Consider the following 23,842-nt stretch of genomic DNA (forward strand, 5'->3'; position numbering starts at 1 on the left):
CTGCCACCTACGTTATACTTATGTACCCCTAATCTGTTGCCCCTAACACCGCCGACCCCTATATTATATTTATTAACCCCTAATCTGCCCCCCTCAACGTCGCCTCCACCTGCCTACACTTATTAACCCCTAATCTGCCGAGCGGACCGCACCGCTACTATAATAAAGTTATTAACCCCTAATCCGCCTCACTCCCGCCTCAATAACTTTATAATAAATAGTATTAACCCCTAATCTGCCCTCCCTAACATCGCCGACACCTAACTTCAATTATTAACCCCTAATCTGCCGACCGAATCTCGCCGCTACTGTAATAAATGGATTAAACCCTAAAGCTAAGTCTAACCCTAACACTAACACCCCCTAAGTTAAATATAATTTAAATCTAACGAAATAAATTAACTCTTATTAAATAAATTTTTCCTATTTAAAGCTAAATACTTACCTGTAAAATAAACCCTAATATAGCTACAATATAAATTATAATTATATTATAGCTATTTTAGGATTTATATTTATTTTACAGGCAACTTTGTAATTATTTTAACCAGGTACAATAGCTATTAAATAGTTAAGGACTATTTAATAGCTAAAATAGTTAAAATAATTACAAAATTACCTGTAAAATAAATCCTAACCTAAGTTACAATTAAACCTAACACTACACTATCAATAAATTAATTAAATTAAATACCTACAATTATCTACAATTAAACCTAACACTACACTATCAATAAATTAATTAAATACAATATCTACAAATAAATACAATTAAATAAACTAACTAAAGTACAAAAAATAAAAAAATATTTACAAACATTAGAAAAATATTACAACAATTTTAAACTAATTACACCTACTCTAAGCCCCCTAATAAAATAACAAAGACCCCCAAAATAAAAAAATTCCCTACCCTATTCTAAATTACAAAAGTTTAAAGCTTTTTTACCTTACCAGCCCTTAAAAGGGCCCTTTGCGGGGCATGCCCCAAAGAATTCAGCTCTTTTGCCTGTAAAAAAAAACATACAATACCCCCCCCAACATTACAACCCACCACCCACATACCCCTAATCTAACCCAAACCCCCCTTAAATAAACCTAACACTAAGCCCCTGAAGATCTTCCTACCTTGTCTTCACCTCACCGGGTTCACCGATCGGTCCAGAAGAGGGTCTGAAGTCTTGATCCAAGCCCAAGAGTGACGTCCATCCTCGGGCTGAAGTCTGGATCCAAGCGGCGGCTGAAGAAATCCATCATCGGGCTGAAGTCTTGATCCAAGCGGGCGCTGAAGAAGTCCATAATCGGGATGAAGTCTTCTATGAAGCAGCATCTTCAATCTTCTTTCTTCCGGAGCCATCATCTTCCAGCCGACACGGAACATCCTCTTCTACCGACGCCTACTCGCCGAATGACGGTTCCTTTAAATGACGTCATCCAAGATGGCGTCCGTCGAATTCCGATTGGCTGATAGGATTCTATCAGCCAATCGGAATTAAGGTAGGAAAATTCTGATTGGCTGATGGAATCAGCCAATCAGAATCAAGTTCAATCCGATTGGCTGATCCGATCAGCGAATCAGATTGAGCTTGCATTCTATTGGCTGATCGGAACAGCCAATAGAATGCGAGCTCAATCTGATTGGCTGATTGGATCAGCCAATCGGATTGAACTTGAATGTGATTGGCTGATTCCATCAGCCAATAAGAATTTTCCTACCTTAATTCCGATTGGCTGATAGAATCCTATCAGCCAATCGGAATTCGACGGACACCATCTTGGATGACGTCATTTAAAGGAACCGTCATTCGGCGAGTAGGCGTCGGTAGAAGAGGATGTTCCGCGTCGGCTGGAAGATGATGGCTCCGGAAGAAAGAAGATTGAAGATGCTGCTTCATAGAAGACTTCATCCCGATTATGGACTTCTTCAGCGCCCGCTTGGATCAAGACTTCAGCCCGATGATGGATTTCTTCAGCCGCCGCTTGGATCCAGACTTCAGCCCGAGGATGGACGTCACTCTTCAGCCCCCCGCTTGGGCTTGGATCAAGACTTCGGACCCTCTTCTGGACCGATCGGTGAATCCGGTGAGGTGAAGACAAGGTAGGAAGATCTTCAGGGGCTTAGTGTTAGGTTTATTTAAGGGGGGTTTGGGTTAGATTAGGGGTATGTGGGTGGTGGGTTGTAATGTTGGGGGGGGGGGTATTGTATGTTTTTTTTTTTACAGGCAAAAGAGCTGAATTATTTGGGGCATGCCCCGCAAAGGGCCCTTTTAAGGGCTGGTAAGGTAAAAGAGCTTTGAACTTTTGTAATTTAGAATAGGGTAGGGCATTTTTTTATTTTGGGGGTCTTTGTTATTTTATTAGGGGGCTTAGAGTAGGTGTAATTAGTTTAAAATTGTTGTAATATTTTTCTAATGTTTGTAAATATTTTGTTATTTTTTGTAACTTATTTCTTTTTTATTTTTTTGTACTTTAGTTAGTTTATTTCATTGTATTTATTTGTAGGAATTGTATTTAATTTATTTATTGATAGTGTAGTGTTAGGTTTAATTGTAGATAATTGTAGGTATTTTATTTAATTAATTTATTGATAGTGTAGTGTTAGGTTTAATTGTAACTTAGGTTAGGATTTATTTTACAGGTAATTTTGTAATTATTTTAACTATTTTAGCTATTAAATAGTTCTTAACTATTTAATAGCTATTGTACCTGGTTAAAATAATTACAAAGTTGCCTGTAAAATAAATATAAATCCTAAAATAGCTATAATATAATTATAATTTATATTGTAGCTATATTAGGGTTTATTTTACAGGTAAGTATTTAGCTTTAAATAGGAATAATTTATTTAATAAGAGTTAATTTATTTCGTTAGATTTAAATTATATTTAATTTAGGGGGGTGTTAGGGTTAAAGTTAGACTTAGCTTTAGGGGTTAATAAATTTATTAGAGTAGCGGTGAGCTCCTGTCGGCAGATTAGGGGTTAATACTTGAAGTTAGGTGTTGGCAATGTTAGGGAGGGCAGATTAGGGGTTAATACTATTTATTATAGGGTTATTGAGGCGGGAGTGAGGCGGATTAGGGGTTAATACATTTATTATAGTAGCGCTCAGGTCTGGTTGGCAGATTAGGGGTTAATAAGTGTAGTTAGGTGGAGGCGACGTTGGGGGCTGCAGATTAGGGGTTAATAAATATAATATAGGGGTCAGCGATGTTAGGGCAGCAGATTAGGGGTACATAGGGATAATGTAGGTGGCGGGGGTGTACGGAGCGGCAGATTAGGGGTTAAAAATAATATGCAGGGGTCAGCGATAGCGGGGGCGGCAGATTAGGGGTTAATAAGTGTAAGGTTAGGGGTGTTTAGACTCGGGGTACATGTTACCTTACCTTATCATTTTGCTTGTTCAATAACTTATTGACCCTTCTAGGATCAAAGTCCTCTTCTATCAGGAATGACACTTTTGTATGAGAGAACAGAGAAATTATAGAAAAATGTTTTTAAAGAAACAAAAGTGTCAGACTGACAGATCATGAAGTTGTCAGACACAGGGGAATATAAGGGAATTATAGTTTTATGTTGTGCCAGTTGGCTAGGTTCAAATAATTAACCAATAAGATAAAAATCTTCAATAGCCTTTGTCCTAGGCTAAAACAGCCTGTGCATGTGATGTTTGCAAATCTCAGACAGGAGATCATATAAAATCATGTAAAAATTAGGGATTAAGCACACATACATCTACATTTTCCCATAATGCAGAAAGAAGCAGACACTCACCGAGTCACCTACTATACGTCCTGATTGGGTGTAAGATCCGAATTAGCACTGCATGTGCTAAAGATTTAGGGGATACCCAGGGATCCGTGTGGGGGCCAATGTGGGTCAGCATGCAAACCTCTCATTCCACTGCTAGAAACAAGAGATGGGACATCAAGTTACATTGTCTGATGAGCAGGACAAACATCACTATACAATGTACACATGAATGTAACAGAACCTGAATATACAGCATGGCATAAATACATACATGGCTGGAATATTTTATGTTCCTGTCTATGCGCTGGCATCTAATTATAAACAAACAATTTAATGTGAGCCATAGAAGGTAGTTGCTGTGTTATGCTGTATCATTATTTATGCAATTATAAGCTAATTAGCATAACCAGTATTTTTTTTCCAAGAAATGTGGCAACCCTAATTCCAATCCATTAGAAAATGCAAACATAATTTATTATTAAAAGTCTTTTAAATATGTGGCAAGACAACTCCCCATGTATTTTGAATGGGAACAATTTGACACCAGTGTTCCAATCTACAAGAAAACACTTATTTTGTGCAAGTTCACTTTGGACCTGTTGAAACCCCATTGATGCCTTTATAAGCAGCATTTCTTGCCTATTGACACACCTTTAAAAAAAAAAAAAAAAAAACGCTTCTGCACATGCTCAGTTCATATGTAAACAAACACATATTTATTATAATAAAAATATAAGAAAATATCGCTCAAACAACACATTAAAAAAAAATTGGACACAAATTAAATACGATCATCAAAATGTTCATTAATGATTGCAATAATGTGGATGTTTAAATATATTAACAATACAAGTTTACTGGCAATGATAAGAAATACATAAATTGTATACATCATGAATTGATATAAATACATAGTTGAAAAAACTGTACCTAAACAAGGCAATCGTTATAATCATTGAATTAATTAACCATTATGTTTTATCTTTCGGAATTGTATCATTAGTAAAGGTTTGGTGGAATTAATTTCAAAATCACAACTGCCAAGCCTGCAATATGTCTGTTTCTGAAATGTGTTTCTTCTTATATAATATGTTAGATTTTGCTGTTATATCATTGTATAATTGTAGTGTAATTTGTTTCTAATTCAAATGCCACTACCGCACGCACATGCACAGATGTGTACACACAGTTTTGTCACGTATACATTACACAAACATTATGAAAGGTGCAACACAGTGCAGTTCGAACACAAAGGACCCATATACGCAATTAGGGTAATACACAAACTCAATAGTCACATAAACATACTGGTATTGTGCATGAATGGGGCTGTGAGGTTTACAAGCATTCATACAACCATATCAAAACTTAAACATATAAAGTAATGAGATTTTACTTTTTTTTTTTACTCCCGGTTCTGGTTTTCTATTGCCTTGTGCACTGGTATGGTAAGAACTACCAAGCTCTGCAGCAAACCATTTCTGATTCCTGTCTTGTGCTTGCATACTAGCGATACACATAGCCACATAATATTACATTAAAGGGACACATCTGTGGATTAATAAAATGCATTTAATTGCCACCCTAATATTGCTTTGTGACTACAGGTCTAACCCCACAAAAAGATTAAACACATAGCTAAAGTCATGCTAACAAGGCTCAAGGAATTGCCTCTCTTCAACTGGACCTGACCAGTGAACCAATAAGCAGCTGCATATGCAGGTAGCCGCTAATCACCAGCCAAGTCTTGATCTTTTCAGCAGTGTTCCTGCTGTGAGAGTTTATCTATGCATTAAGTACACAGTTACCCAGGATATCAATCTGTGTAATAATAAAACACTCAAACAAATGACATTTTTAATATTGCACTGACACAGTAGCAGCTGTGCAGAGGAAAACAAGTGTTTTGTGCTGTTTTTATAGTGAACTGCTTTTCTTAGGAGAAACATAAAGAAGTTGTAAATTAATAAAATATAAGCAGAGGAAACACAATATTGGTTCAGTAACCAGGTTAAAACCCTGAAGGTAAACGAAGGCTGTGCAACAGGAGACAAAGGCCTGGCTGGGGATAAGTTAATAACAAGCCCCCTACCAATGATACACTGTTTATTCAGCACTGTGCTCCAATGACTTGGAATTGATTACCTGGGAGTGGGATTGTTTCAGCACTTTGAAGAAGAGACTCAGCAGCTTTTTAGACAGACCCCCTGACTGTGGCAGCTCTTTTCAATGTTCAACACTAACCTGCTTGTGTGATGTCCGGGTGCAGCCACCACAAAGGTGCAAGCCATGGAGCATGACCCATCAGATTAGAGCTGAAAGAAGCCTGGTGACTCATTTGCCTGGGGCTGCCCAGCACCAATTAACCTTTGTTTGAATATTAACCTGCAGGTAATTAGCAAAGTGAATGTAGACCCTGCAATGTTCACCAGGCTAATGCAGGTGGAATCACTAAGAATGGGATAGAGAGCACCTGAAAACAGGTCACTGAATATGAGGAAAAGGAGTGACAGTAATAAATGCACTAGAGCGTGTTGTTTTATAATTGCTGTTTGGTAACTATGGCGCGATTCTCTAAAGCTCTCTGGTCTGGTGAGATTGTCTAAGAAATCTCGTGAGTACTGCAAACAATTTAACAAAAGGCAAATTTCAGCTTGAGAGCTGTTCTCAGGGTTCAGGACACATACAATACAATATAATGCTAAAAGTGTGAGTGTGATTTCTCTCCATGTGAACAATTTTTGATAATGGGACCCTATGTGTAAAAGCATAATTCATCTCATGCACCAGACTTGCCCCTCTGTTGGTCCTGAGCAGGACACAGTGACTGATAAGTGGCTACTTGCATATGATGCTCCTGATCAGCTATGTACTGTGCAGGAGTGCTAATGTAGCTCCTAAACACTACTTTATATATGTGTCTAATCCCTTTGCCTGGTTACAATGAGCATCTATGTAATAATAATAAAACTAGAGCATTTTCTACCTGCATTACAAAGTCCCTATTAACCCCTTCATGCCTTCCGTTCCGATGTAAACACTTGCTCGAAAAAAGAAATCTCGTGATCGTCAATGCTTTCATGTGATTTCAAGACCGGGATCGGGTCATGGGGGGACTGCCTACGATGCTAGGCACGCCCCCAGTCAGATTTTGCATTATACAAAAGGAGGAGGCTGCAGGATGGCAAAAAAGGTAGGACACTCCAAGTCGTCCTAAGGGCGTTAAAGTGCAGCACTGTTAGGACAGCATGGAACGTCCTAAGGGAATGAAGAGGTTTAAAAAAATTAAATAAATAAAAAGGATACTAATGTCTTATGAATGCTGACAGAAATTGCTTGGTACAGTTAATACACATAGATATGCAGCTATTTAATAGATTACGTTTCTCGAGCTATTCTGCAGCTATTAATATCCAGAAGCTCTTATAAACACTTCACAACTAGGCACAAAATGGCAGAAAAGTGAAGCGCACACGACACTGTAATGTGTATGTGTCATGGAACTCAAATATGATTTGTCTGCAAACTGGTTGATGGTACCAGAGTCTGTACCTCCCGACTGATTTACAGTATATGGAAATTCTGACATAAAAAAAACAATGTACTATTGCAGAAGTGCTTTGTACTCTAGCAAACATATTCCTCCCCCTCCTGGGAACTCTGGTTTAGCCAGGAGCTGCCTTTAAAAATGTCTTGTTTGCTGTCAGGGCTGGCTGAGCCACCACTTAAAGGGACAATAAACTAAATGCATATGAAAGAGCACTATTTAAACATTAAAAATATTTTCCATTAAAGCAAGTTAAAGCTGTGTGCTTGTATTTTGAAATTAACAGGAAAGGAGTGTGAAGATGTGTGTTTGTACAAAACTAGTCTAGAAAGGCCTGTTTGTGCACAACTAGAAGTTCAGAGGCTGATGAAGACAATACACACCATTCTACTGGCGGAAAAAGATACATCCCCCACATGAACCTCCATTTAGAAAAAAACTGTAATACAATGCAATAAAATGCAACAAATAAAAATGGCTGTTCTTTTTACACTTAAAAGGCTGTAATTAGTCAAGTCTCCAAGCTCGGCCATTTATACAGTATCTACTCTTCCAGCCAGTCCGTGTTTAACTCTTTAAATGCAAATTTACAGTTATAACAATCATTTTTTAAAAATGACATCATAGGCACCAATTAAACAGTACTTCGAGTACTCAATTCTTCCCTTCACAGATTTTATAGTGAATGAAAGCATTGCGCTTTGTTTAAGAGACTATCGATTTTGTTAAGTTATTCAGCTGCAATAGAAACTAGCCATAAAACTATTAAGATAAACTAAAACATGCTATTCACAATTATACTCAATACATCCACTACTGATTCCCAATAATAAGCAATTAATTGCATGCTAGGACAGATCACTGTGAATTAAATTACTGTGTGGTAAAGTTTCACAAATAAAGCGACTTAAAAGGGGCAGTATACACCTATTTTCATATAACTGCAATAGACACTACTATAAAGAAGAATATGCAGAGATACTGATATAAAAATCCAGTATAAAACCTTTTTAAAAAAAACTTACTTAGAAGCTCCCAGTTTACCACTGTTGATGAGGTTAAGCTTGGACACCCAATGAAAGGGGCTGGGAAAATAGGAACAGGCAGACAATACCCCCCCACACACACACCCCCACCGTCCCCTGCATATGAAAAGACCCATTACACAACAGGATTCTGTAGACATCAGTATACATCTAAAACTTTGGGTCTAGATTAAAAGTCTGAAAATCAGGGGGGCGTGGCTAAGAGGCGGCCATGAACAGTCGCATTCTATGAAGCTCCTGGAGCCAATTTATTAATTATAAAGATTTTATGGGGTATTGATCTGGTTTTGCATCATATTCATAGCACTACTATTTCTCTGGCAGATCCGGATTGTGCCCAGATTTTAACACAAAAGCTCTCAGGAACTGAAATAGCCAAGTAACGACACTAGGCCATCATCCTCTCAGAAAACTGTAATGTTCCACCCGATGACTCACCCTAAGCAACTGTTATCCAAGAAGGCTTTAAACTTTAGCTCCCATTACAGCTTATACCTTCGAGACCAGTATCATATTGAGAACTATACCGCACTCCAAGTCGAGTAAACAGGCGACCTGAGATTTCATTCTCAACACCCCCCCGGGTATAGTGGGCTTAACTAATCATCATCTTTAAAGAATAAGATGGAGGAGTTCCACAGTAGCATCATGGATTTACTTATGGAGCTAGACCGCAAAATGGACAGAGGGTTCGCTGATCTGATGGCTGCTGCCAAAGGGATCTATACATAAGATGAAACTAGACAACCTCCGGTACTGGAGTGCGACAACACGGCTTCAACGGAGGACTTTCCCAATACTAATATAACCCCACCTTGCAGATATCCTGAGTGCGGACAGATCCCAGACCTTACCTGGAGTAGAAACGCTGAAAATAGCTTTGAGAAGCACCCTTGGGGTTCCCAGATGGTCCCAGTTACAGGCACATTGATTCTCAGGAAGATGTCCGCTATGCTGATACCTGATCCGGTCCGGCCTCCAGCTATGAAACACCAGACTATTAACCAGCCACCCGTCCTCACTTTGACACCAGCCGAGAAGTCAGTACTTATCCTGCTGTCCGGGTGGGGGCTCCGGGGCAACCGAGGATCCACATGGCCTATGGGCAACCCTACAGTCTGAAGGTGATCTGGCTGTATATTCTTTGGGGTTGTACCATACCAAAGTCCCTCCGAGACTCTCTCCTAGCTATCTATTTTAACATAGTTGAGGTGTGGGACTTCACAGACTTAACCCGGTCAGGAGTCAGATAGCTAGGAATACATTAAGTGGCGGAATCATAAGCCTCCACGCATGTGACTTTATGAACATTGTTTAATACTTTCAGTTTCCCTAATGTATACACTCTGAAAACCAGGGTACAGTGTATAGTCTAGTTTAACTACCTTCTATATTTAGTGTTAGTAGTGGTTGTTAATATATACTATAAGAGAGACCATCTATAATATGTTCCTGATACACGCCTTTTACCACCATAACTATCCATTAGCGACTTCCCACAGAGGCATTTGTTGTCTCATTTAATCATTGGAGCCTATACCTCATAGATATTACTACAATGGGCTGATAGAAGGTTCACTTTTGCAGTTCATGCTTCATAGACGCTCACTATTAGCACTCAGGGATGAGTCAGTTTCTAATTCTTAGAAATGTATCATCAGGTCACCCTTAATGGGTATAGATAGACCAAAGGTCCCGAGTCTGCAGTCACTCTATAGCCTCCAGACTCCTCAGAACCAACATTAGATAAGCCCAGGGTACAGATATGAATTTGGAGTAGGCACTCCTTAAAGAGCTATTAACACTGTAGCTTAATAACCTGATATATTCCACTCACTACTGAGCTCTACATTGCTCTTTTGGTGCCTAATTGATAGTATAATCCCTAACGCTCGGTGATGAGTTGGATATCCCGCCTTCGTTCCTAACTAAACTTACCCACCATATGGCTCTAATTATTATCCATGCCATAATAATGTTTACCCCAGTCTATCCCAGCTGAGTAGTCGGCTGTCGTACCCCTAACACAAGGTGATTGTATCTTATTATCATTAAGAGTTCTCTCACATTAAGTTACTTACACAGTTGTAGATTATCTTTACTACTTGCTCCACATAAACCCCAATTTATTAGAACCCACTCTACTTATCACCTTCTCAGCACAACCCATCGCACTACCTAACCAGCCCCCAGTCTATATATTTTCCCTACTTAGCACTTACTGTGTTAGTCAATACCCAGAGTTCAGGTCTAGACTTCTGTTAGAACATTATCTACCCTAATTATTCTATTCTATAGTGGCCATCCTATTAATTATCCTTTTTTTTTTTTTACTCCCTCCCTTCCAAATAACGCATATTTCTAACAAGGACCCACCTTCCCCCCCCCCCCTCCTTATCCTAACCAAAAACAGCTCTTGCCTGTTGATTACCCCAATTCTCTCTCTACTGTCCCACATCTTCTACTATTGCATTTCTTAATTCAGTTGCTAACTTTCTATTATTTAACTAGGTCCAAAAGTGACCATTCCCAAAGCCAATTTCCTCTCCCAGATCATATAAGTTGTGTAGGGTTCAAGAGTAACCCTTGGTGCCGATAGAGGAACATACCTAAGAAAATAATATAAAATTGAGGTTCAAAGCATCTACTTATTGAGACTCACTGCCTGACTTTTTCATTACTTAAAAATTATTTGTGAAATATAGATTTAGTCATTTATGCTTTATGGTATCTCATGTATGTTGAATTTCTTCTCACAACCTCAATAAAAATTTATGGAAAAAAAAAAGGTCTGAAAATCAGCACAATGTTATTTAAAAATAAGCAAAACTATACATTGTTACAAAAACACTCCCATATGGGCTATATATGATGGATCATCTGCAAAACATTTATTCAGAGAAAAATGTAGCATACAATGTCCATTTAAAGACATAAAACAACAATGAAATGTACATAAACACATTTAAAACATTTTTTTAAAAGCATCTATAAAATACATTAGTAGTGGAATATCAGAAAGCGCCTAACTAGAGGCTATTGGGAGGTGGGTTAAGAGATTAAATATGCTTTTCTATCAAGTGTAGATATTCTGGTAAAAGACAACACAAGGTTGTATAAAGATGAATATATAAGCAATATAAGAGTTTGACAAATTTAATACATTAAAGTAAAATTAAGCATATAATTAGAAACATTCAGTTAAAAACATGGATCCATGTACATATTATAAAATATTGTACAATATTAATCGATAAATAACAATTGTTTTAAAACACAAACTTATTCTAAAAATCACAAACTTGTTTTAAAATTACTTTAAATATTGGGTTGACAAGAAATTGTTGTTATTCAATTTCTTAAAATGTGGTTTGGGTGTATTGCACCAGTTTATTGAGTGTCTCTAATTCCTTAGTGGGAATATCCTCCTCCGTGAAAAATGTGAAAAAACAATAATGGTATAAAAAATAATGATGGTATAAAAAATAAAAGTGATTCCTTTAAAGTGTTCCAGAAAAAATTCTGTGTTAAAAACAAAAATTCAAAAATTCTGTGTTAAGAACAAAAAATATATATTGGTGTTTTAAAATCGGAAATATGTAGATCGAAAATATATTGGATAAAATATCAAAAAAGTGTAGAAAATTTAACTCAAAAATTCAAAAAAACGTGTAGTGATCCAAAAGTGATGATAGTGAAAAATTAGTGGAAAAAAGTTTGTATGGTATGGGTGTAGCTCCAAATCCTTTATCAATAGTTATTTGATGGTATAAAGTAAATGTGTTGATAATAATGATGATTTAAAATCCTCCTTTCCTTTCTGGCGAATGCTTTGTTGTTGGAGTGTTTTCTAGGGTGTTCAGTCTATATTATAAGACTCTATCCTCATAAAACCGGCAAACAACAAAACAACATAGTGCAATAATGCTACAAATAGAAAAGAAAGTAATGAAATATTGCTCACAAAATTCTGTCAACGCGTTTCGGCCTCTCAGTTAGGCCTTTTTCAAGACTATGTTTTCTGGTGAGTTATGGTGGCTATTTAAGGTGTGTTCTACCAATCAGGGGGTCGTGTATTTGGCGCCAAAAAACGTTAGCCTAACTTGACCCGGAAGTATTATCTTTCCCTTACGGTTTTCCTATGAACTCTTTTTTCTGTTTCCTTATTCTAAGTGTTCTATTGTTGATTCTCTTTATATTGGGATTCCGTTTAGTATTTTCTACTTGGTTGCTTACATTTCGTTTGTTTTGTCCCCTCGTTAAAACCGGATGTTTGTGGTTTAGTGAAACCGGAAGTATCAGATGTGGAAGGTTTCATTCGTTGAACCGGATGTTTGTATCTAAGTAAAACCGGAAGTGACGTCTTGTCTCTTGCGTCACTTCCGGTCTACCCAGTGTTTACAAACATTGCCGGTTGCCATGACAGATAATTTAGCGGAGATTTCTCAGTATTTTGGGTACCAAGGGTTTGGTTTGTTTTATGGATGCCTTTTACGATCGTTCCTACATGGAACGAACATACTATAGAAGAATCTACTAAGAAGTTAATACTTTAAAAAGGGATGGAAATGAACTTGGAAATTAGTGTAAAATTGATATTTAAAATTGAATCATATAAAATAGTAAAAACTCTATTGCTGGAACGTGGAACGAACATATTATAGAAAAATCTACTAAGAAATAAATACTTGAAAAAAGGGGAAGAAATGAACTTGGAAATTAGTATAAAATTGATATTTAAAAATGAATTATATAAAATAGTAAAAACTCTATTGCTGGTCGTAGGATTTTTAATATATTAAGAGACCCTTTGGATGTTTATTAAAATAATAAAATAATAAAATAATAAAATACTAGAAATTAGTGCAGGTGATATATTAAAATCTAAAACTCTCAAAATGTCTCTAAAAATAGTAATGTTGTTAATAATGAGATCCTGATTCTTGCTTTTCATCTATCTGTTGGTATATTATCTGGATGGTCTGGTCCACTAATTATTATAGTCCCATAAGCTGAAATGGAGGGTATTAATTGGTACTAGTTATCCGAATATTGTTAGGAGTAAGACTGGGAATAAAACTGGAGATAAATATTCTATGGATATATCTAGATTTATTTCTTATACAGGTACTATTACTCCCAAAGTGAGGTTTCTACTTAGTCTTAATTTTTGTTGGCCCTATGTTGGTGCTGAAGTGTCTGGTGACGGATAGCTTTAGGAGCTAGTATGAAAATACATGCTGATTGGCTATGTGTCATCTCGTAACGATTCGTGTAATTTGTCACTACAGTTTTACCAATTTATCATTTAAGATTAAATAAGTGTGAGAGGTCTTCCCTGTTATTCAATCCCCTAGGGTATAGACTGTCCATGTCAAAAATCCATCTGGATTCGGCAGTTAGTAGACTTTTTTCGTAGTTGCCTCCTCTCCAATTCGGTTTCACTATTTGTATTCCTGAATGAAACCTTCCACATCTGATACTTCCAGTTTCACTAAACCACAAACATCCGGTTTTAACGAGGGGACAAAACAAACAAAATGTAAGCAACCAAGTAGAAAATACTAAACGGAATCCCAATATAAAGAGAATCAACAATAGAACACTTAGAATAAGGAAACAGAAAAAAGAGTTCATAGGAAAACCGTAAGGGAAAGATAATACTTCCGGGTCAAGTTAGGCTAACGTTTTTTGGCGCCAAATACACGACCCCCTGATTGGTAGAACACACCTTAAATAGCCACCATAACTCACCAGAAAACATAGTCTTGAAAAAGGCCTAACTGAGAGGCCGAAACGCGTTGACAGAATTTGGTGAGCAATATTTCATTACTTTCTTTTCTATTTGTAGCATTATTGCACTATGTTGTTTTGTTGTTTGCAGGTTTTATGAGGATAGAGTCTTATAATATAGACTGAACACCCTAGAAAACACTCCAACAACAAAGCATTCGCCAGAAAGGAAAGGAGGATTTTAAATCATCATTATTATCAACACATTTACTTTATACCATCAAATAACTATTGATAAAGGATTTGGAGCTACACCCATACCATACAAACTTTTTTCCACTAACTAATTTTTCACTATCATCACTTTTGGATCACTACACGTTTTTTGAATTTTTGAGTTAAATTTTCTACACTTTTTTGATATTTTATCCAATATATTTTCGATCTACATATTTCCGATTTTAAAACACCAATATATATTCTTTGTTCTTAACACAGAATTTTTGAATTTTTGTTTTTAACACAGAATTTTTTCTGGAACACTTTAAAGGAATCACTTTTATTTTTTATACCATCATTATTTTTTATACCATTATTGTTTTTTCACATTTTTCACGGAGGAGGATATTCCCACTAAGGAATTAGAGACACTCAATAAACTGGTGCAATACACCCAAACCACATTTTAAGAAATTGAATAACAACAATTTCTTGTCAACCCAATATTTAAAGTAATTTTAAAACAAGTTTGTGATTTTTAGAATAAGTTTGTGTTTTAAAACAATTGTTATTTATCGATTAATATTGTACAATATTTTATAATATGTACATGGATCCATGTTTTTAACTGAATGTTTCTAATTATATGCTTAATTTTACTTTAATGTATTAAATTTGTCAAACTCTTATATTGCTTATATATTCATCTTTATACAACCTTGTGTTGTCTTTTACCAGAATATCTACACTTGATAGAAAAGCATATTTAATCTCTTAACCCACCTCCCAATAGCCTCTAGTTAGGCGCTTTCTGATATTCCACTACTAATACATATCAATCTCAGGGGCAGCTAGGTACCCCATTATCAAAAAGCAAGATTGGGATACTTTGAGCGCTGTAAGATATCATTTTATTCATCTATAAAATACACATGGGCAGACCTCCCAGTTATCTGTATTTTAAAAGGACACTTCCTAATTCTGAGCTCTGTCCCTCTGAGACAAGAAATATATACCTATTTGCAGAAATCCCTTGTCGTGTGGAGTCCCACAGGGTTCCATCTTTTTTCAGCGGAATAATTAAAAAACAAATTATTTTTTATTAAAAATAAATAAATATGCATGGATCATCCATCTTAGCTCCCATGTTGTTTGCAGTGTAAATGCTTCCAATGGAAAATACCATAAGGCAGCATGGCCTCAGCTACCGCTGTTATGCAAATGACACACAAATATACCTCTCTTTTAAGTCAACCTCAAATTTTTCAGTAGAAATAGTAAATGAATGTCTTGCTGATCTCTTGGATTGAACGAATGCCAGTTGATTGAAACTAAATTCAGACAAAATTGAAGTACTTTATGGGTAGAGATAGTATAACTAAGCTGCAACAAGATCAACAAATTGGTCTAGAGGATAAAAACTACAAACCTCAAATCCAGCAAGAAATCTTTGTGTTATGCTTGACTGCAAACTTTCCCTGAAACATAATTTATTAGCCACAGTACGTCTCATTCTTTCATTTAAAGGATATAGCCAAATCTATTTTGGTTCCTCTGATGATGGTATCCTAATATTTATTGGTTACTCTGATGATGGCATCCAAATTTACCTTGGTTTCTCTAATGATTGCATTCAGATCTATCTTGGTTCCTCTCATGATATTAGTAAAGTGTTATAATGGAATCCAGAGGAACATCTGACAAAGGGACAACAAAAAAGTATAGAAAGGGACACAAAACAGATCCTCTGGATTATCTGTGGGTAACATTATCTCAGAGGCTATAATACGTCACAGCAATGATGAGATGGTCTAGGAAAACAAGTGTTGAGAACATATTATTTTTCCTAGTACTAAGTAAACTATTTCTTATGAAGTTATACGATTACAAGAAGATACACTAAAGAAGGTGTTTTAAGCAATTGTAAATTAATTCTTATAGTAGTGTAGTGAGATGTTAGAAAGTGAAGTTACAAGATCTCTCATGCAAGCATACCTTTAAATCTTGTGGGTTTTGGATACAGAGTTTAGGGACCTACGCTGCTTCATGCTGAATTCTCATCTCATTATAGCAACAAAAAAAAAACATGCTCACTGAAGTTGAAAGATTAAGCACAGCGGGAAGTTTAATTATAAGCAAATGCCAGACTTGTAAAATCATTCTTTTAATAAACTGCTGGTAGTGAAAACAATTCATACTGAAAATTCCTTGACTGCTGGTATTTATAATGCGTCTAGATTTAAAATATAATAAATGATAAAGAAACTCACTTGTATTCTAAGCATAAGGTTTTTAACATATTTTAGATTTGTTTTGCCTAAGAATAAGGGAAGGTGTGGCAATTAACATGATCACCTAAAGCTACAACTCTTAAAAATTATTTCTGCACTCTGATACAGTTAATACTACTTCCAATTGCAAAACCGTGAATAAACGTATATTAACAAAATTACAACAAATGGGAATTTCAAAATCAAAAACAGTTAATTAATTAATTACATACACACTGACATAAAAAAACTTACTGAGCACCATTTTATTAACTTAAAGTGAATGTCAACTTTCAAGAATGAGTGTCCGGTTTTTAAAAAACATAAATGATGACTTACTAGATCATTTCCTTTCCTTCGATACAGGGAGAGTCCACAGCTGCATTCATTACTTGTGGGGAATACTGAACCTGGCCACCAGGAGGAGGCAAAGACACGGCAGCCAAAGGCTTAAATACCTCCCCCACTTCCCTCATCCCCCAGTCATTCTGCCGAGGGAACAAGGAACAGTAGGAGAAATATCAGGGTGAAAAAGGTGCCAGAAGAAAACAACTTAAATTTAGGGCCGCCCACCGGAGAGCACGGGCGGGGAGCTGTGGACTCTCCCTGTATCGAAGGAAAGGAAATTATCTAGTAAGTCATAAATTATGTTTTCCTTCTAAATACAGGGAGAGTCCACAGCAGCATTCATTACGTGTGGGAAATTATACCCGAGCTACAAAGGACACTGAATGCTAACAGGAGGGTACAAATAAGAGGCGGCCCAACCTGAGGGCACCACAGCCTGCAAGAAAAACAAACTCCTGAAGGCTTCCTTAATAGAAGCAAAAAAATAAAAAGAATAGGAATCTTGGGAGGACCAAGCAGCCACCCAACAATCAGAACCATAGGATCTCATGTCAGAGACCCAAAAGGATGACCCTACACTCGAACTGAGCCAAAAACCTCTGAGGAGGCTTGTGTCCTGCTGTTTCCTAGAACCAGCGAAAAACACTCCTCCACCAACAAGGAGGAAGGTAATCAGCTTCCAAAACCTTGCACTCCCCAGATATGAATAATATAAAGGAGAAAACTGTCTATTCTGATGAAATCTGACAGAAATCTCAAGGTAAGATTCCCCAAAAAAGTAAGAACCTCTTCCCATTTGGACAAGGAATACGTCAATCTTAGGGAGAAAAAACTCAGATAGCCTTATTAGAAGGGAGACCACAATAAGGTAGAATGTATTGCAAATTGCAACACAGAACTATGACACATAGAAAAAACAATCTACAGATGAAATAGGTCCTTGAATAAGAATTCAAAGACCACCTCCTGTACAGGTACAAAGGTAACCCGATGCAACTCCTGAAGGATAAATCCAACCCCAAAAGGAGCAAGGAATTGACTTGCTGGCCCTGCCGCCGGCAGGGACACCAGGAAGATCAATGAACCTCTGGAACTGGAGCAAAAACAGAGAGCAAAAACTGCTTGCGAAAACACATACCAGAGAAAGGAATCACAGCTGGTATCCACCTGCAACCTTCTGCTTTCCAGGCAGCCAAGCTAACCGACAGGCTATCCTTGTAGGCTGCCCCTTAGAACAAGACTAGCTAGACGAGCCCTTCACCAGCTTATTCTAGAGGGGAAGAAGAATACTCCAGGATCCAGAAGAGAGTCAGGACAAGCTAGCTCCTCCCGACAAAAGAGAGGGAGTCCTCCACGTTTAAAACAGGAGACGAGGAACCAGGTACGAGCTGAAGGAAAGATCTGAGACCCTTTAGAAATAAACCTTCTTTCGTCTAGGGCCAAGCAACCACTCGCAATTCGCCCAGGAGGAAGAGATCCCCAGGCGCAAAGAGACCTTGACCCGGTAGATCCCTGAAACAAGGGAACTCTCATGGCAGCGAGCCTCTAAACCTGGATTACGAACTCGCGGGCAAAAAGGAGCAACAGTCTCACTGACGCCCACTCCAGATAGGATTGAGCCATCCACGAATAAGAGAAGAAGGTTAAAACAGACCTCTCCCAAGATTAATGAAACATCGAATCAATTACATATATGTTAGAAAAATCAAATGTTTCTTCCCATGCCCAAGCTGCAAAGCTTGCAAAAATGGCATGAAAACAAAATACTTTATTTCTCATAATACCAAGCTAAAATATGAAATAAAGGATCTAAGATGTCAAAATAGAGGGGTAATTTATGTTATTCAATGTAGCTGTGGCCTACAATACAATGGCCAGACCTCTAGAAAATTAAAAGATAGGATTAGAGAACACCTCATACAGATCAAAAACAAAAATACTGAAACCGCTTTGTATAACCACTTCACCACAAAACACCAAGGCAATAGCAAGGATCGTAGATATATAGGTATCCAAATAGTCACCCCGAATTGGAGAGGAGACTTTGAGAAAAAGTTACTAATTGCTGAATCAAAATGGATTTTCACATTAGACTGCTTATACCCGAAAGGTTTAAACAACAAGGAAGATTTAGCACATCTCCTAAATATATGAGGAGACATAGAAATACATCACAAACATATTTATTATGTATTTTCATACTAGCTCACAGTAAGGTGATATGACGTAATTTTCCCAACCTTAATCTTAATGATTTACATCTGCTTTTGTGCTAATTTTACTAATTTTGTATGTGCTATTCGATCCCTGAGATCCAGATATATACCTTCACTTTACTAATACATTTTCCATATTGCACCTTTAGCCATGTTTATGTACGATCTTACTTAAAGGATTCCAAAACGTTAGCTCTTTGTTCACACCAGGACCGCAAATGTCATATTACAAACATTTATATATCATAAATGACCAACTTTTAAAGTCCAACAATGTTTCCTGACATTAAAAAATTAAACTTTAATTTTCCCCGATGACGTCATTAATCCCCACCCTCCAATATGGGCCGTGCATGATAAGAATCAATTTCCAATCAGATGGCGATATCGTGCATATAATTAAGTGACGTTTCCTCACCATGCGCATGCGTACTGAGATCCATAAACTCGCGCATGCGCATATCTCCTCCCTAATGCCCATAGAAAATTTAAGTTCATATGGAATTAATGCTCGTTATTGGTAGGGAGATTCTTGTACCGCACCGCTCTTACCTACTCTGAGAAGCTCCGTCATCCGCTCTGCTATCCATGCATGGGGAAGCTGCTTCTGTCCTGTGAGTGACGTAAAGGATGACGATTCAGCATATCACGCATGCGCATTGCGGCAATATGCCGCCATTTTAATAACCTGGGTTATCGGTCTGTATTGGGCTATAGAAAAGCAAAGCCGGCGGTGGGTTTGGAAATAATTCGATTTTATGAATCGGATATCTACTAAATGCTAGTTCATTGAAATGGAATGTAAATTACAAAGTTATGTAAAATGTATAGATTTTGCGATTGCAAATAACTTTTTTTTTAGGTTTAGTGTCCCTTTAAGTTTGATATATTTTAGATTATCCTTGGATGCTTTTAATAATGCTTTTAGTTATGTTTTTATCTATGCTGTTGCTGTACTACACTACATTCAGGAGTCTGACAGCTATCAATATTTGTAATATATTTTTTTCATTTCCACTTTCATTTTTATTTATTTTCATTTCTATTCATTTGTATTTGTAAGCCCACCTATAGGAAAGTACAGAGCATATGTACGAGATATAGAGGGATATGACGCTACTAACGTCATGTGCTACTTCCGGTCACAAAATTATCAATGAGAACAGGACGGAAGTGACGTCACCTGCGTCACGTCACTTCCGGATGAAGGAGGTGGCCGATCTCGAGACTATATTCCCTTGGGAACACAACTCTGGGAGTCTGAAAATTACACAGATGGGTCTCATATAGAATTTACACTCTAATCCCTTTATTAAGACCATCCGTAGACGAATGAGTTTAAACCGGAAGTGACATGACCAAAGCGCATGTAACTTTCGCCCATGCTGGCACAAACAATGGGAATACATAATATAAGGATTGATCATTCTTTTAACATATTTTTTTATCTTCCTATATTTTTTATCTTCATATATCTACATACACGTATTGATGAAGACCAATTTGAAATAAAAGAAAGGCGGTAAAACCAATTTTTTTAAATATTTAATAGTTTAATAATGAAAGGGCCATTTCTGGTGTAAACATAAGGATCACGTGACAGGAAACACAAGGGTCACCTGACAGGAAGCACATCCCCATAAAAGGTCAGGCAATCATTTTGGTGCCAAAATGATTCACTAACCATTGGTCAGTATAGGATATAAATAGGCTACCATTACATGCCATATTTAGTCTCGAGAAAGGCCCATGTTTAGGGCCGAAACGCGTTGACAATATATGGTAAGCCTATTTCTTGTTTTTAAAAAAGTCCTTAGCGTTATTGCACTATTATTCCTTTTTATTTTTAGGTTTCACACTATCACACAGGAGGATCTACTTTTGAGAAAATCAACATCCTCCAGTAGGATTTCCTATCACCCTCTTTTGGAATCACTATCTAAGAAATTTTTCACAAATTTGATATTTTGATACAATTTTTTATATTTTTTGTATTTTTGCACTTTTTTTCCCATCTTTTTCATCATTTACATTTTTTACATTTTATATTTTATATATTTTTTATTTTTCCACTTTTATCACCTATTCAAGGCATCGGATTTATGATATTTTTACATAGTGAATTCATTTATCTGCGACACGACATGACTTTAGGATTCTACACGGATTTATTATAGACTTTCCATCACAGACTTTTCTCTTTTTTGGGACTAAACAACCATACCACTAACGTGGTCAGTTCATCATTTCTATTATATTGTCTTTTATTGTACTGTTTTTATATGTTTTTTTATATATATTTAGAGCTCATTGTACACATGGATCCATGTTATATATTTTAACACTGTGGAATACTACTCTTTTTAAAGATACAGAATAAATATGTTTTAATAGACATAGCATTTTAATAGTCATGGTATTCTATTTAAAATTGTACTAATATATGTTTTTAAGATATAACCACAAACTTTGCCCACATTGTACTCTAATCTGCCCCAGCCTTTTTTAGTGCTTTTCTAAATTATATCTCATTATTAAAACAGACCTCCTCAGAATTAAGAAAACTGCCACAGCAGGATTCAAAATCCAAGCCTATAGCTTGCTAGGCCGGGAACTAATCCCTTAGGCCACTTAGTCCTGCAGGCCTCAGCTGAGAAACTCAACCTGCTTTCCTCAGATACACATTCGAAAACTTCTGGATAGTCAGATCAAACGGATGATCGTAAGGAACATCCGTTCCGAAAGAGCATGCTCAGAGAATGGATTGTTGCCAAGAGCCGTAGTGGGCATCCGCCCACCACCAAATTCGAGACCCTCTCGTCTACGCAGGAGGAACTCACTAACTCAGAAATAATCCACTCACCAAGAGGTCCCGACTGGTATGGACCCAGTACACCAGACCTCAGAGCAAAATGCTCTACTGAAAAAAAAAAAACAAGAATAATTAAAAGGAAAACTTTTATCCACATACCACAGAAAACACTCTCACCCTGCTGACAGGGAAGAGACCAAGACAAAACTGCCCCGGGGGAACTAGGATAAAAATCCCCAACACCAGGAGATCTGGACCGAACACTGGAGAACGATTTCCCAACCGGTAACCCACAAAGACTGCTAAGACAGAGACAAAAACCCAATGCTATGTCAAAGACTCAGTCTGGGCTGAATCCATCACCCCCCACCACAAAGCCAATGAAGTCCTGAAGGTGAATTGGAGGTCAGAACCCGATGAGGAATTCTAACTTCGGAAGCTCTAAGGCAAAGAGCCTGCCTGTCTGAAAGATCAAGCCGCATCCAAAGGATCCAACCTAGTGCCGACACCAGAACTGAACAAATCCCAAAGGTCGACTAGCAGACGCTGGAAAACCCAGAACCGCCAAGACTCGGGAGTCACCGCAACACCTAGAAACAGGCTACTGTCACTGTAAACCCCAGATCCCAAAAACAAATGTTGGATCCAAGCGACGTTCCTGAAGAAAAACGGTCACTAAGAACCGTACCTGCTTAAACAAGGATTTAAATGGATATCCAGCATCAGCAGCTGGATTTGAACCATTAACCTTCGAGTTGCAAAGCCACAGAGATAACCACCAGGCTACACTGGGCTGCTCTAGACAGGAAAGATATCATTCTTCCTAAATCCAGGTAGAGAGAATCATGTATTCTCTCTGAACAAGAAATCTAATAAGATTGAAAATCATCGGACCCAAAAAGGACGGAAAACCCCTCCCCTTATTAGACCAGTCACCAACAGTGTAATGAGACTGTGAAGAGTACCGGGACAAGACCCCAAAAGTCATCTAGTCCAGAAAGACGGAATGAAAACTCAACTCCGGTCCCTAGGACCCCCGGACCCATATGATCCATCCAGAAGAACCTGACAGGTCCTGCCTGTCCTACGGTATAGATGAAACTGCTCTGCCTGGACCAGAATAACTAGAACGAGCTCCTTCTCTAGAGTAGAAGGGAAAAACAGACTTAACTATTACCCAAAACAGGTCCTGCCCATCATCAAGGGTACGACACATCTTGTCATAAAAAACAAACAAATGGCAAATTCTTAAGTTGCAGCAGCACTAGGAAAACTGAGAATACACAAAATAAAGAAAATGAGCTCCAAGGCTTAAATTCTTATCTCTAGATAATCGAGGGATCCTCACCCCGAACGGAGACCTAGAAGCTTCCATCGGAAGACTCCAACCATTACGATCATGACGGTCGATATAACCAAAAACAACCCAAGTGACGAAACTTCTTTCTAAAAGTAGTTTCCACAAGAACTCCAAGCTCTAAAACAAAAAACTATCCAAGACGGATTAGAAATGAAAATAGGTAAACTCACAAAAAGGGACGTCAAAAAGGTGTGCAAACTAAAACAAACAGGTCCTGCCTGTTATACAACACAACCCCCCATAGAGTTTGGGACTGGGATTCTATAACTATATACATATAGACAATAAAGAAAAGGATTCAACCCTCTCCACTCGTCTAATCAAGATCGTTATCTGATTTAGAGGACTGAGATCCACCTGACGGATCAGGACTGGGAACCTCTAACATCGCCAAAACCTCTCTCAGATGTAAACGCAGGCATGCCATTCTAAATCTAAATGCCAAATCCTCCTCAGTCGGAGGAGTCAACTCAGGCGACTCCGACCCCGGAGGTTCTACCTCTGAAGCCTCAGAGGGAACCGCATCCCCAGATGACTGA

The 23,842-nt window shown here is 37.5% G+C and overlaps 1 protein-coding gene across 3 annotated transcripts in view; it reads right to left on the reverse strand.

The window, feature by feature from the left end:
- ARHGEF2 (Rho/Rac guanine nucleotide exchange factor 2) overlaps positions 1 to 23,842 on the reverse strand; it is a 918,648-nt gene that overhangs the window by 571,312 nt on the left and 323,494 nt on the right. For 2 of the 3 annotated variants that reach the window (XM_053704543.1, XM_053704538.1), the window contains exon 2: positions 3,774 to 3,905. The gene's annotated coding sequence lies outside the window, so the exon portion shown is untranslated. The remainder of the gene's footprint in view (positions 1 to 3,773; positions 3,906 to 23,842) is intronic. The other variant, XM_053704550.1, reaches the window with a different exon arrangement.

Source organism: Bombina bombina, chromosome 1 (genome assembly GCF_027579735.1).
Source record: "Bombina bombina isolate aBomBom1 chromosome 1, aBomBom1.pri, whole genome shotgun sequence".
NCBI lineage: Eukaryota > Metazoa > Chordata > Amphibia > Anura > Bombinatoridae > Bombina > Bombina bombina.